Here is a 12,122-nt window from a genome sequence, read left to right as displayed (position 1 = left end):
CTTTGCCAACAAAGGTCCGTCTAGTCAAGGCTATGGTTTTTCCAGTAGTCAATGTATGGATGTGAGAGTTGGACTGTGAAGAAAGCTGAGCGCCGAAGAATTGATGCTTTTGAACTGTGGTGTTGGAGAAGACTCTTGAGAGTCCCCTGGACTGCAAGGAGATGCAAGCAGTCCATTCTAAAGGAGATCAGTCCTGGGTGTTCATTGGAAGGACTGATGCTAAAGCTGAAACTCCAGTACTTTGGCCACCTCATGCAAAGAGTTGACTCCTTGGAAAAGACCCTGATGCTGGGAGAGATTGGGGACAGGAGGAGAAGGGGATGACAGAGGATGAGATGGCTGGATGGCATCACCGAGACGATGGGCATGAGTTTGGGCAAACTCCAGGAGTTGGTGATGGACAGGGAGGCCTGGTGTGCTACAATTCATGGGATCGCAAAGAGTTGAATGCAACTGAGTGACTGAACTGAACTGAACTGAACTACCAGAAATGGACAGACTCAGCAGGCAGAAAATCATTAAGGACATAGTTCAACTCACCACCACCAACAGTCTGCTGGATATCATTCACATATGCAACTGCTGAACAGTAGCTGAATATACATTATTATTAGGCTCACATGAAACTGTTGCCAAGGTAAACCACATTCTGGGCCATAAAACACCTTAACAAGTTTAAAAGAACAGAAATTATACAATGTATCCTCTCAGGCTACAATGGAATTAAACTAGAAAGCAGCAACAGAGAGCTAGAGGGAAAATCCCCACACTTCTAACTGACACATGGATCAAAGAAGAAATTTCAAGAGAAATCTGAATACTTTGAACTAAATGGAAATGAAAATAACACCTATCAAAATTGTGAAAAGCAGTTTGCTGTACTTTAAGCAGTACTTAAAGCGAAATTTACAACACTGAATACCTATATTAGAAAAAGAAAAACCTAAAATCTATAATCGAAGCTCTCACTTTAGGAAACTAAAACAATAAGAGCAGATTAAATCAGCAGTAAAATGTAAATCAGAGCAGAAAATCAATAGAGAAAATCAACAAAACCCAAAACAGTTTTTTTGAAAAGATTAAGTCAGGAACCTCTGGCCAGGCTAAGAAAAAAAAGGAAGAGAATGCAAGTTACTAACGGCAGTAATTGAAAGAGAGCATCAACTCAGATCCCACAGACATTTAAAGAATGATAAAGGAATATTAATGAGCAACTCGTGTTGGTAACAGACATATGTAATGCCCACAGATTTGATAGGTCAGTTTAGATGTACTAGATCAATTTCTTGAAGCGTACAATCTACCAGAGTCACACAAGAAATAAACCATCTGTATTGGCCATTTCTATAGAGAAATTGAACCAACAATTACTAACCTTAGAAAATAGCACCAGGCTTAGATGAGTTCACTAGTGATTCTGCCAGACATTTAAAGAAGAACTCACACAACTACGCTGGGGTCTCTTCCAGAAGAATGAAGCAGAAAGAATACTTTGTGACTCATTCAGGAGGCCAGCATTATCCTAATGCCAAACCAGACGGTACAAGGAAAGAAAATCATAGACCATTATCTCATGAATATAGATGTAAAAATTATCAACAAAATATTAGCATAGCAAAGCCAACAATGCTTAAAAAGAATAATAGCACTACATCCAAATGAAATTTATCCCAGATATTCAAGGCTGGTTCAACACTCAAAAAATCAATTAATATACTTAACTATATCAACAGGATAAGAAGAAAAATCAGCATGTTCATATCAATAGATACAGCAAAGTCATTTGCTAAAATTCAGTACCTATTTGTGATTGAACTCTCAGCAAACTAGGAAGAGAGGAGGGGCTGTCTCTGCTTGATTTAGAATATTTACAAAACTAAAATATTCTTACCATATTTACAGCAGTTTTATTCATAATTGCCAAAACTTGGAAGCAGTCAAAATGCACTTCAGTAGGTGAATGGATAAATTAAAAGAAATGAGCCTTCAGTTCATGAAAAGATACAGAGAACCTTAAGTGCATATTACTAAATGAAAAAAACTGGTCTGAAAAAGTACAATTCCAACTGTATTAGCATACCAGAAAAGACACAACTGTGGACACAGTGGTTGCCAGTGGCTAGGTGAGGGAGGGGTGAATAGGCAGGGCACAGGGCAGTGAAACTATTCTGTGGGACAGTATAGTGGTAGAGACATGCCATCATACATTTATCAAAACCCACAGGATGTGCAGCACCGAGAGTGACCCTAGCTGTGGACTTCTGACGGTAATAATGCATCTGTGTAGGTTCATCAGTTGTAACATATATCACTTCATGAGATATTGATGGTAAAAGAGATGGTGTGGATGTGGAGCAGAGAGTATATTATCTTCTCAGTTTTGTGGTGAACCTGCATCTACTTTTAAAAATAATACAATCTGTTTAAAGTGCTTCTTTTCAGTAATAGTAATAATAAACATTAGGAAATAATAACATTCTAGGTCAAATGGTGTCTGAAGGGGCTTCCACAGAGATGCAGTAATTTAACTAGAAAGATGCAGATGGGTGACAGTGTATCACATTTCCAAGTTGTAATAAATAAGTATATGGTTATACTATAGCGTACAATCTACCAGAGTCACACAAGAAATAAACCATCTGTATTGGCCATTTCTATAGAGAAATTGAACCAACAACCAACCAACCAACCAACTATGGTTGAGCTTGACTAATGCAGTTTGACTTGAATTGAAGGTTCTGTGTGTGCAGAGTGGGAGACAGATTGAAGGTGATGGGCGTAGCAGACTTTTGTGGTCCAGACTGAAAGGCCCAGTATGCTGTACCTCAGCTTCGAGATGGTAATGAGGGTGGCTCCCTCTGCAGGGTTAGAAAGTCTCGGTGGCCTTGAGTAAGTCCTAAGACCCCAGGTTTGTGGTTGCTGCTACTTCTGTCTAGGGATGATAATCATTTGTTCTCTCAAAGCTCTGTGCCCACATTCAAGCCAGGAAAATATTTTGGCCTGTTAAGGGGTTGGAGTGGAAATGAAGAAGAGGAGGTACTTAGGAACAACAAAAAGTTAATGCAAAATGATAGTTTAAATGCCAGTTTAATTCTGTGTGTTTCATGCCAGTTGCATATGTTTGGCTCTTAATATGCTATAGTTTTGATTCCCTTTGTAGTTTTGATTATACTTTGAGATTGAAATTAGTAATTTAAGTTGCTTAAATGTATTTTCAGGCTGTATGGGTTTTCTGCAGTTGCACTATCATCCATTCAGTTATATTAGTGGGCTGTAAAAGTTTAAATTATTAGAATGTCAATATTTTCATCTTTTTTGCCAGGAATATTTGTGTCCATGAGTACTATCTCTTTACTGGTTGGTGGAACACTCAACGCTGACTGGAGAGGGCAGGAAGGGGGAGGTAGGGAGGAAGAGCTGCAAGTTGTTACGGATAAGCACTAGTCCAGGAGTTAAAAGATCTGCCCTCTGGTTTTGATGCTGCCATGTAATGTATTACTGATTGACCCTGAGCTACTAATTCAAAGTTACTAGACCTCAGGGTTCTGTTTGTTTTAATTGTGGTGAAATAAATACACATAACAATTTACCATCTTAACCATTTTTAAGTATACAGGTCAGTGGTGTTAAGTGCGTTCACATTGTTTTACAACCGTCAGCACCATCTATCTCCAGAACTCTTGCAAAAGTGAAACTCTGTACCTGTTAAGTATTAACTCCTCTTTTCCTTCTCCCTCCTGCCCCTGACAACCACCATTGTACTTCCCGTCTCTCTAGGTACCTCAGATAAGTGGTATCACAGTTTTTGTCCTTTTGTGACTGGCTGTTTATTTCAGTTCATCTTAAAGGTTCATCCAAGTTTTAACATGGTTCAGAATTTCCCAGTTTTATAAGGCTGAATAATATTCCATTGTATGTATATTCCACACTTTAAAATCATTTATCCATTGATGTACACTTGGATTGCTTCTCCCTTTTGGTATTATGAATAATGCTGCTATGAAAACAGGTATACAAATCCTCTTCAAAACTCTGCCTTTAGTTCTTTTGGGGTATATACCTAGAAGTGAGGGTTGCTGGACCATGTAGCAAAAATTTCTAATTTTTTGAGGAAATGCCATACTGTTTTCCATTCTTCTCTCCCCAGGGTACAAGAGTTCCAGTTTCTCCACATCCTTGTCCAGACTTACTATTTTTTTCTAAAGAGAAAATAGTTAAGTTTTGTTTTTGACAGTAGCCATCCTAATGAGTATGAGATAGTACTGCATTATAGTTTTAATTTGTAGTTCTCTAATGATGAATGATACTGAGCATCTTTACCTGTGCTTTTAGGTCCTTCTGTTTGTCTGTTCAAAAGTCCTTTTGCACATTTTACCCCCCAGCGTGAATACTTTTATATAACTGAGGGAAAATAAGTCACATATTTTGAAGATGAATCCATTGAGATTAGTTAGTAAGTTTTTAAAAGATTTCTGTAGTCAGTTGACTATTCCGTTCACATTAAAACATAATTGAAAAGGGTGTTTTTTTTTTTAATGTACATTGTCTCTGTGATAAGGTAGATGTCCTGGGTGACCCATTCAAAGAAGTTCACTTAGTCCAACTTAACAAAGCCTATATCCTTCAGGTACTGTTGGAAACAGCATATTAAGGCTGTGTTTTTGGATCAGACAATGCGGGTTTGAGCAGAGGCAGCAAGAGCAAGAACGCTGGCCTGATTTTCCTGGATGGCTCCAGTGTGGCTGCTGGTGACCCATCTTTCTTTCTCAGATGCAGTCAGGCATAAGGCCTTTGCCCATTTTAAAACTCAGGTTATGAGTTTTATTTTTTAGGAGCTCTTTATATATATATTGAATTGACCAGTGTAGAAAGTAGTTCTGTAAGATGTTAACAGAAAAACCCAAACCAACTTTTTGGCCCATTATCAGATATTGATTTGTAAGTATTTTCTCCATTCCATGGTTTGCCTTTGCACTCTATTGTGTCATTTGATCCACAAACATTTTAATTGTTTTTTCCCTAGATTGTTGTTTGTTTATTTTTAATGACACAAAGATGAATGTTTTTATTGATAAAAGGTACAATTCACAAAGAAGATAGAGATCATAAAACATTAGACACCTAACAGAAACCAAAATATATAAAGCAAAAACAAGAAGAAATATAAGGGGGAAAATATATATATATATATATATATAATCATAGTGAGACATGTTAACATTTCTCTGAGAATATTTTATCAAGTGCAGAAAAAATAAGAATAGGAACATCTTGAATGATGTCATTAATTTAAATATAATAGATTTAATAAATATAAAGCAATACCTGGACATTTGTATTTTTCAAGAAATTCCAAAATAATTCTGATATGCATCTGGATTTTAAAAAGTAATTCCAGAATTTTCTACTAAGTGTAGTTTTGATTCTGCTGACGAATCATGATACAGTGGTATTGTGAGTAATAGTTACATAATCACAATAGTGAAAGGTATTATCCGTTTTCACAATCAATAGCCAGACAAAAAAATAAAAGATAATTACAATTGCAAGTCACAGTGATAACATGATTAACCTAACAATATAAAATAATTACATACAATTTGGGGGGTCAAGCAGAGTGATGTGGTAAGTGGAAGTGCATATACCTGCTCAGCCTGTCTTGCATCTTTTGGTTGGTGCATTTAATCCACTTATATTTAAGGTAATTATCAATATGTATGACCCGGTTATCATTTTCTTAATTGTTTGGGTTTATTTTCTATAGGTAGGTCTTTTCCTCATTTACTGCCTAGAGAAGTTCCTGTAGCATTTGTTGTAAAGCTGTTTTGGTGGTGCTAAATTCTCTTAACTTTTGCTTGTCTAGAAAGCTTTTGATTTCTCCTGTCAAATCTGAAGGAGACTCTTGCTCCATAGAGTATTCTTGGTTATAGGTTTTTTCCTTTCATCACTTTTAATATATCATGTTATTCCCTTCTGGCTTGTAGAGTTTCTATTGAGAAATGGGCTGATAGCCTGAAGGGAGTTCCCTTGAATGTTATTTGTCATTTTCCCTTGTTGCTTTTAATATTTTTTAGAGTTTCCCTGGTGGCTCAGATGTAAAGAATCCGCCTGCAGTGTGGGAGCCCTGGATTTGATCCCTGGGTTGGGAAGATTCCCTGGAGGAGGGCATGGCAACCCACTCCAATATTCTTGCCTGGAGAATCCCCATGGACAGAGGAACCTCACGGGCTACAGTCCATGGGGTAGCAAAGAGTTGGACACGACTGAGCGACTAAGCACAGCTCTGTCTTTAATTTTTGTTAGTTTGATTACGGTGTGTCTCAGTGTGTTCCGTCTTTGGCTTATCCTGCCTGAGATTCCCTGTGCTTTCTGTACTTGGTTGACTATTTCTTTTCCCATGTTAGGGAAGTTTTCAGCTATTATCTCTTCAAATATTTTCTCAGGTCCTTTTTCTTTCTAATGTCTTTCTGGGACCCCTACAGTGTGAATGTTGGTGTGTTTAATGTAGTCCCAGAGGTCTCTTGGCTGTCTTCATTTCTTTTCATTCTTTTTTCTTATTCGGTTCTGTAGCAGTGATTTCCAGGAAAACAGACTCCAGTCTTGCAGGGCACAAACAAAACCTTTTGTGCACCAAGACTCAGGAGAAAGGAGTGACCCCACAGGAGACTGAACCAAAACTACCTGCTAGTGTTGGATGGTTTCCTGTGGGGGAGGCGTGGATTGGCAGGGGCCACCACAGGAATGGGGCACCAGCCTGGAAGGTCCCCCTTGGAGGTTGCCATCAACCAGAGGGTTGGGTCATCTCAGGCCAAAAAATACCAGGGAGGGAGCACAACCCTACTCATCAGCAGATGGTTGGATTAAAGCTTTACTGAGCAACGCCCTGCCCACTAGAGGAAGGCCCAGTTTTTCTCACCACCAGAAGGCAATGGCACCCTAGTCCAGCAGTTTTGCCTGAAAAATCACATGGACGGAGGAGCCTGGTGGGCTGAGTTCATGGGGTCGCTAAGAGTTGGACACAACTGAGCGACTTCACTTTCACTTTTCACTTTCATGCATTGGAGAAGGAAATGGCAACCCACTCCAGTGTTCTTGCCTAGAGAATCCCAGGGACAGGGGAGCCTGGTGGGCTGCCGTCTATGCGGTCGCACAGAGTCGGACATGACTGAAGCGGCTTAGCAGCAGTAGCAGTCCCTCCCATCAGGAACCTTACACAAGCCTCTTACCCTCCTCCATCAGAGGGCAGACAGAAGAAACAAGAAGAACCACAGTCCCACAGTGACTAAAACAAAAACCACATTACAGAAAGTCATTCAGCATGTTAAAGCAGAAAGTTATGTCTCAGATGAAAGGACAAGATAAAACTCCAGAAAAACAACTGAATGAAGTGGAGATAGGCAACCTTCTAGAAAAAGAATTCAGAATAATGATAGTGAAAATGATTCTGGATCTTGGATAAAGAATGGAGGCAAAGATTGAGAAGATGTAAGAAATGCTTACCAAAGACCTAGAAGAACTAAAGAACAGACAGAGATGAATAATATGCTAGGAGGATACATAGCAGAATAATTGAGGCAGTTCAGTTGAGTTCAGTTGCTCAGTCGTGTCCGACTCTTTGCGACCCCATGAATCGCAGCATACCAGGCCTCCCTGTCCATCACCATCTCCCGAAGTTCACTCAGACTCACGTCCATCAAGTCAGTGATGCCATCCAGCCATCTCATCCTCGGTCGTCCCCTTCTCCTCCTGACCCCAATCCCTCCCAGCATCAGAGTTTTTTCCAGTGAGTCAACTCTTCGCATGAGGTGGCCAAAGTACTGGAGTTTCAGCTTTAGCATCATTCCTTCCAAAGAAATCCCAGGGCTGATCTCCTTCAGAATGGACTTCTTGGATCTCCTTGCAGTCCAAGGGACTCTCAAGAGTCTTCTCCAACACCACAGTTCAAAAGCATCAGCTTCAGCACTCAGCCTTCTTCACAGTCCAACTCTCACATCCATACATGATCACAGGAAAAACCATAGCCTTGACTAGACGGACCCTTGTTGGCAAAGTAATGTCTCTGCTTTTGAATATGCTGTCTATGTTGGTCATAACTTTTCTTCCAAGGAGTAAGCGTCTTTTAATTTCATGGCTACAGTCACCATCTGCAGTGATTCTGGAGCCCCAGAAAATAAAGTCTGACACCGTTTCCACTATCTCCCCATCTATTTCCCATGAAGTGATGGGACCAGATGCCATGATCTTCGTTTTCTGAATGTTGAGCTTTAGGCCAGCTTTTTCACTCTCCTCTTTCACTTTCATCAAGAGGCTTTTTAGTTCCTCTTCACTTTCTGCCATAAGGGTGGTGTCATCTGCATATCTGAGGTTATTGATATTTCTCCCGGCAATCTTGATTCCAGCTTGTGTTTCTTCCAGCCCAGCGTTTCTCATGATGTACTCTGCATATAAGTTAAATAAGCAGGATGACAACATACAGCCTTGACGTACTCCTTTTCCTATTTGGAACCAGTCTGTTGTTCCATGTCCAGTTCTAACTGTTGCTTCCTGACCTGCATACAGATTTCTCAAGAGGCAGGTAAGGTGGTCTGGTATTCCCAAAGAACAGATAAATGACCTGAAGGATAACCATTTTAATTTTGATGTAGTCCAATTTATCTTTCTTCTTTGGTGCTTTTGGAGTCAAATCCAAGAAATTATTTCCAGATCCAGTGTCGTGACTCTTTTCTTCTAAGAGGTTTATGTCTAGATCTTTGATCCATTTAATTTTTATATATGGAGTAAGGTAAAGGTCCATATTAATCATTGTGCATGTGGATATCCAATTTTCCCACCACCATTTGTTGAAAATATTTCCCTTTGCCATTGAATGCTTAGTATTCTTGTCAAAAATCATTTGACCTTAAATGTGAGGGTTTATTTTTGAGCTCTTCATTCTCTTCCATGATCCATATGTCTGTTTGTAAATACCTCACTATTTGAATTACTATTGTTTTGTTGTATTAAGATTTGAAATCAAGAAGTGTGCTATGCCATTCTTCTGTTTCAAAATTGTTTGACTCTTAGTGATGCCAAGATCAGTGAAAGGGTTCAGGTGATAACACCTGATCCCTGCAAAAGTTCTCCCCATCAACCAACCTTTTGTCTAATGTTTTTGTTAATTGATTATTGCCTGAATCATTTCAAATAAGGATTAGAGAATGGCAGTTCCCCCCCACATTTATTAGCTGGGGTAGTTCTGGGGGGAGGAAACTTTTCTTTATCAACAATGATTTATTTTCCTGAAATTGAGTTTTACAAATAAGGCTAGATTAAATGCTTAATTCTTTACCTTTAATTGCAGTTCTTTAAGAGTAACGGTTTATTGCTCTATTTACTTTGGTGAAACTAATGAATGATGAGCATTAAAGATTATATATCCTTTTTATAGGTATCATAAACTTTTAGATTTTATACAAGAAATCTGTTTTACTGTTACTGTTAGAGTCCTGTACTACAGTTAGATGTCACCAATCATCAGACATTATTCTTATCATTGACTCTATCTTCCAACAAAGTAACACAGTAAACATTTTTTTTAATGTCACTTACAGTGCTAAGTACTTCATAAATAATTAAAAATATTTTTTTATATTTATTGAGCACTCCTAACCCTGTGCCAGTCACCATCCTGGGACGTTTCCCCAGACGTCTCCCTCCCGTGCTGTCCGTTTCAGCTAGTCCGCTGCTCCTCCTCTAGGCGCTCATTTCTATTTATTCATTTATGGAGTGTCCATTTAGAGTTGTGTTTTGCAGACACCAGCAGATGTATGTAAATGTGTCCCTTATCTTACAAAGGAGTGTTATAACTATAGATACTGATCTGTATCTTACTTTTTTTTCACTTAATTAAATTCTAGAGATTAGTGTAGGAATCTTCATGCCTTTTTCTGGCTGTGGTGTATTCTCTTTGCTAGATATGTCTTCATTTTTCTAGCTTAGTCTCCATTGATGGACATCTGAGTTATTTAAAACTTCTTCCAATATAAAATAAAAATCCTTTGGAGACATAATATTGGCACACATTATTGTTTTACATGCCTTGAAAAAGTACGTATAGATTGGATTGATTTAAAAATTTCTTGCGGTTGCATATATTAATAATGTGCTATTAATTTTTCTCTAGCTTCTTCCCCATTTTTCTTCTCTCTTTCACATTCCTAATAGTATCAGAAATGGATATTCCCCCCCCAAAAAAGAAAAAGAAATGGATATTCCCTCCTGTTTGCCTAGTCTCATGAATTCTTTCCATTCAGGCTTCTGTCCCTCCTACTCCACTAAAACTGCTGCTCTTTTCAAAATCACCAGTGACCTACATGATGCTATATCCAGTGCTTTGTTCTCAGCTCTCAACTTACTCGATTTGTTAGCTGTACTGGGTCCAATTAATAATTCTTTTCTCCTTGATATACTTTTGTCACTAGGCTTCTTGAGTATTATATACTCCTGGTTTTCCTTTATTCTTTGGCTTCCTCCTTCTCTTTCTTTTTTTCTGACCTTCTGAGTTTACTCTTTCCTTTTGTTATCACCTGGTGGTAGGCCTACTTCAGGGGAGGCTAGTTGTACAAGAAGAGAAGACTAGTAGGAAGGGGTGGAATCTCTGTGCTTCTAGGAGTTGAGGCTGGGAGTGGGAGGAGAGGAGGGCATCTGGGTTCAGAGATCACCTGAAATGAGCCTGTAGTCTGACAAAAGCATATTGATTGACGTGTGGTGAGAGAAGGCACTCCAGGGGAACTGTGGGGTGCCATGTGTGAGACCGGCCGGGGTCAGCAGTTTCTGTAAGCTTGGGTTCCTGCTGAAGGAGTCAGAAAAGGCTCTGGGGAAGTGGGATCAATTTTGGATTGGCTGCTGTTTCTGAGGTAGGGCTAGAGGGGAGGATTATTAGGGTTTGGGTGACGTTGTGGGGAAGGGCAGTTTGGCAGTTGGATAGCCTCAGTGATAATAGATGGCTGTAACAAAGCTAATCTGGGGGCTTCCTTGGTAAGAAAGCAGTAGCCACTGAAAGAAAGTCAGTAATAACATTTTACAGCAGCTGAATGACCTTGCGAGAAATAGTGTCTCCTGTTACCTTCGTGTCTACCTTTCTCTGTGTTTATCCTCTCAGCCCAATTAATGGCGATTTCCCCCCCATTCTGAGCCAGTTTTCATCTTTTGTCTCAGACCTGTTTATGTTTTTACTCCTCATTTCATGGCACTGATTTTACTGGGTTTGGGAAGTAATCCTTAGGAATCCTTATTTCCTAAGACCGAAAGTAAATAAATAAGAGGTTAAATGACGACTAAACCTGCTCTCTCCCCTTACCTGCCATGTTGTGGCAGAAGCTCGTGATTATTACGTAGGGCGTGATTTGAGAAAACTGTGAAAACGAGTCCTCTCTTTGTTGTTGCCATGTCTGCTTTTCTTTCTGAGCCTCTCTCCCTGTTCCAGGCATGGAACACCCCTCACTGTCTCATCTCATGCAGGCTTCCAGTGCTCTGTCCTGGCCTTCTCCCCCTTGTGCTCTTAGGCCTATTGGCTAATCTGATGATGAGGTTAATGTAGCTTAATATGTTCCTTATGGAGGCGTTTTCATTTTAAAAGGAAATTCCTTACCTCACACCAGTCAGAATGGCCATCATCAAAAAATCTACAAATAATAAATGCTGGAGAGGATGTGGAGAAAAGGGAACCGTCTTGCACTGTTGATGGGAATGTAAATTGATACAGCCACTATGGAGGACAGTATGGAGATTCCTTAAAAAACTAGGAATAAAACTACCATGCAATCCAACAATCCCACTTCTGGGCATATACCCTGAGAAAGCCATAATCGAGATAGACACATGTACCCCAGTGTTCATTGCAGCCCTATTTAAAGTAGTAAGGACATGGAAGCAACTTAGATGTCCATCAACAGATGAATGGATAAAGAAGCTGTGGTATGTATATACAATGGAATATTGCTCAACCATAAAAAGGAACGCATTTGAGTCAGTGCTAATGAAGTGGATGAAGCTAGAGCCTATTACAAAGAGTGAAGTAAGTCAGAAAGAGAAAAACAAATGTTGTATATTAAAGCATATATGTGGAATCTGGAAAGATGGTA

The 12,122-nt window shown here is 39.3% G+C and overlaps 1 protein-coding gene and 1 pseudogene across 6 annotated transcripts in view; one reads left to right on the top strand and one right to left on the bottom strand.

The window, feature by feature from the left end:
• ILRUN (inflammation and lipid regulator with UBA-like and NBR1-like domains) overlaps positions 1 to 12,122 on the top strand; it is a 102,930-nt gene that overhangs the window by 62,437 nt on the left and 28,371 nt on the right. The window lies entirely within an intron of this gene.
• Positions 4,595 to 4,757, bottom strand: LOC138425814 (small ribosomal subunit protein uS14-like; annotated as a pseudogene).

The sequence above is a fragment of the Ovis canadensis genome, chromosome 20 (genome assembly GCF_042477335.2).
Source record: "Ovis canadensis isolate MfBH-ARS-UI-01 breed Bighorn chromosome 20, ARS-UI_OviCan_v2, whole genome shotgun sequence".
Lineage (NCBI taxonomy): Eukaryota > Metazoa > Chordata > Mammalia > Artiodactyla > Bovidae > Ovis > Ovis canadensis.
This window is presented reverse-complemented; position numbering and strand designations above follow the sequence as displayed.